Source organism: Corapipo altera, unplaced genomic scaffold (genome assembly GCF_003945725.1).
Source record: "Corapipo altera isolate COAL_440 unplaced genomic scaffold, ASM394572v1 61003, whole genome shotgun sequence".
In the NCBI taxonomy this organism is placed as follows: domain Eukaryota; kingdom Metazoa; phylum Chordata; class Aves; order Passeriformes; family Pipridae; genus Corapipo; species Corapipo altera.
In genome coordinates this window covers 283,487-287,768 of record NW_020885014.1, presented here as the reverse complement: position 1 = coordinate 287,768, position 4,282 = coordinate 283,487, and positions in this window count along the sequence as shown.

Below are 4,282 nucleotides of genomic sequence, written 5' to 3'. Positions count from 1 at the left end.
TTCTTGTGCCTGGAGGCTTCTGGAAAAAAAAGTAAACAAAACTGGACTAGGGAGGAAGGGAGATAGGAAAGGAAGTGGTTGCCAAGGGGCCAGGCTCCTTGGCATACTGCTTATCCCATAAATGCACTTGGACATATTTCCAGGAAACTTCTGGTGGGGGTCACTGCTAGGGCTGGCTGCTGAGCAGGGAGCATTCTTGAGAGCTAAGGCAGACTGAAAGGGCAGAGGGAGTAGCCCAAGAAAACATCATCACTTCAGATACCTACCTATGAAGGACAGGGAATCCTAAAGCCCCTTCTTTTCCTCCTTGCTTGACACCCTGATGTCTTCATACCTCTCTCTGAAAACTGCAACAATGATTACACTTTACAGCTGTAGTGCTACAGTATTCACCTGCTCTACACTTTTTTTGCTAAATTGGGGCATGCAAGCCTGCAAAAGACTCAAGTCTTTTGAGAGGTGCTGAAGATGTTCCTGCACAGAAACTAATCCTGAATGCATTTCCTTGGGGAACATCTGGATAATGTAAGAAACTGAGCAGTTTGCAGAAAACAGCTCAGAGGAATAACATTAAAAATAAAAGCCAAATAAAAACAGACGAGAACGTGCTACATGTTCTCAGAGCATGGAAATAAACTCACTTAGAATTAGTGCAATGATGCATTGGCTCATTCTTCAGTAGAAAAGGTTGTATCAACTACAGATTTTTATCCACTGTGACAGGAGTTCTTCAGGGAGTAACAACAAGGTGACAGATGTATTTTATATATTTTCCTAAGTAAATATAAATGCAACTTTTTTATCTTTGAGACTACTAAGGGAAAAAATAACACTCTTTGGAGATCAGTATTTCTATATACACAAAACTAAAGAGATATTAATTATGCAGAAATAAATATTCAAAGCCCTTATTTGTTTCCATGTCAATTTCGTACTTCTATTAATAAGTAGCTACAGCTTAGAAAACAGCTTCTATCCATTGGATTTAATAGAGTTAGTCCTCTACAAAACAGGATATGAAGATATAGCAACTTGGAATAAGCCACATTTTTCAAGGGAGTGATGTAAAATAAAACTTTAGTATATCATATTTTCAAAGACAATAATAAAGTATCTTTTTATATTACAATAGATAAAGTTATTTGTATCATGTAAGGCAAAAATCAGACAGGCATCAGGATATTAGAAACACTTTCTGGAAAACTTATACTCAAACCCTTGCAAAATTAAAGAATTATTTTCTTTACAGTTCCCCTCAAGCATGACAATTTGGTATTTATGCAATGAGGAGTTGGCAAGAGAATTGTAAGACAAAATTGACTGACTCCTCCTCTCAGATGTACATATCAGGTTTGGGTTGAACCTCTACAGGGACAGAATTTGGATGGCTGGAACCATCTGTGTCAGCTGTGAAGTTTATTTATTTTATTTATTTTACACCTTTGTTTACATCAGCTTAGATCTTCAGCACACTTTTCCTGATGGCTCATGAGAATCTTTCTGCACTTGTCTCCCTTTCTTTTAAAAGGTGTCAGAGACTGTAGATTATAAATTCTTCCTTCAGATAATCTTAGTTCACTGTGGTAGTCCTGGAAATAATTTATGACTACTAGAGAAGTTAAGAGTGGTTTATTTATATATTAGTTAGGCAGAGAAATAGGAATACTGCTTAAAAAAGTTAAAAAACTAAAAAAGAAGGTAAGATTGATCACAATAGTATCTTCATAAGAACAAGAGAAAAACAAGTAGAGTCAATTCCAGCAGATGTAGGAGGAATAGAAGACAGCCACAAGGAGATAATATAGGACTGGGCTGCCTACCTATCTCCTGCACATCTACATGAACATTCTGATTTTCCACCAAAACCTTGAGTCCAGAATATTTTTGGGTTTTCTATTCATCATCAAGGATAGCAGATCAACATTAAGGCAAGTTGTGTGGTGGTGTTTGTTTTTTTTTTGGGGGTGGGTGGGTTTTTTTTTTTTTAATTAAGAAAAAAATAATTTTTTTCTCTGTGAATAAAATAGTCCACACAACAGCTTGGTACAATTTTGTATGTCATTTAAACATTACATACTGTTCTGTTCCAGGTTGTTTGTAAGAAGAAAAAACAGTTGCCCAACATCTGGAACAGCTGACAACCACAGTTGCACAACATCTGGAAACATGGGAACGTGCTAGGATATCAGCAATTAAAATTTCCCAAGGCTTTTCTTTCGTCTCCATGGCAAGCTCTCCTGGTGCTCCAAGAAGGAATGGTCTTCTGTGTTTCAGAGACCCTGTATGTATTTCACCCAGTTCTGAATAAAGATATTCCAGTGGTTGAAAGCTGTCAGTGCAAAACTCATTAGTGATAACTAAACAGCAAGTGTAAAATATGTACAATTACTTGGAAAAAAGCCCAATAAAACCATCTAAAGGAACAAATGAAAAACCCAGGTGGCAAACTAAAAAAAGTGCAACTTTTGCAGAAAAATGAGAATATTTTTCAAAGGGATGACATTTTAAACCATTCTGGTATTCTGAATCAGTAACAAGTTTTCAAGGGGAAAGAAATGAAACATTTTTTTTTCTGAGGAAAATTTTCATGGCAAGAAAAAATTTTCTGTACTTATTTAACAGCACAAAAACGTTGTGGTGCTTTTTTTCCTTTAAGGAACTTTAAATAATAAATACATTAGTAAAATAATAATAGTAATAATAATAATAATAATTAATAAAACAACCTAAAGGGTAGTAACTAGAATAGCTAACTTGTGTGTAAGTCTCCTGCTACAACTTCAGATACACATTTCTCATTTTTGTCAGTATATAGGTCAAGATGTTTGTGATTCTGGAAATGTATTTTGCTGGGCCCTATTGAATCTATCACAGCTGAGTGTTGCTCCCACAGTTCTCAAGAAGTGGCATCTCTCACTACTGCAAATAGACAGATGAGAAATCTTCAAATATGTCCTTTCCAAACACTGAAGTACCACAGTGGTTCTAAAACTACTAACGTTCTGAAATCTTTTGAGGTGCTGCTGACCAGTAAGAGTGGGACACCAAGCAAGCTTGTGTTCACAGGAGTAATGAATTCTTTTCTGTACATTGAAATAAAGAGCTTTTGATGGACTCTTCTGAACTGTAGGATGGCTCAAGTTGAGGGGATAAGTAATGAGGGTTGTCATACTGAAGTTTCACAACAGATAAAAACACCTTTTAAAAGACTCAGTATTTTCTTTATTATCCGGTCTACTCCTTACACCTTTATTCTAACAAAATACAAGGAATTCGACTTCTCTATAACAGGAATTGTCATAATTAATGCAATCGTCTCCTTTTTCTATCACCTTGCACTGGGTCATTCCATGCTTGCTTGAGAATTTTGACAAAAGCAGTTAATTTTAATAAGCCTGGAAGACATAAAAACATCTTAATGAGATCATCTTACTTGGAAGGGGAAGGAAAATCTGTAATATTGCAGTTATACTTCAAATAATGCTTTGAAGATCCACAGTAAAACTAAATCATTAATAAATTATTTGTTGTGGCGATACAAAAAAAAAAAAAAAAAAAAAAAAAATCACTGTTTTCTCATCTGAATTCTGGGCACCAGACTGGGCGCCTCAGCTCCAGCTCAAAGACTGCTGACACAGGCCCCAAATTCTGTCATGGTGTGGGCACTGCAGCTGCATCCCAGGCAGGAGGGTAAGGGTCTTTGCCAGGATGGAGAGGGGAGCACCAGCCCTTAATTAAGCTTTTTAATACCAAAGAAATGGAAATCGCTGGTGAAAACAGGAATGAAGAATTTAGCTGCTCATCATTTTGAACTGGCTTACTTTTAAAAGGACTCTGCTGAAAGCCAAATAAAGAAAAAACATGAGATAAGCAAAGGCTGGTCAGATACTGAAAGGAAAATAAATCACATAATATGCTGAGTTAGAAGGGACCCACAAGGATCATCGAGTCCAACCCTTAGCTCTGCACAGGACCATTCCCAAGAGTAAAACCAAATGGTCCTTGAGCTCTGTCAGCCTTGGTGCTGTGACCACTGCCCTGGGGAGCCTGTTCAGAACCCAACTAGCATGTGGGGAAAGAACTTTTTCCTGATATCCAACCTAATCCTCCACTGACACAGCATCAGGGAAGGGAAGGTTTGGGAAGGGAAGGTTTGAGAAGGGAAGGTTTGGGAAGGGAAGGTTTGGGAAGGTTTGGGAAGGTTTGGGAAGGTTTGGGAAGGTTTGGGAAGGGAAGGTTTGGGAAGGTTTGGGAAGGTTTGGGAAGGTTTGGGAAGGGAAGG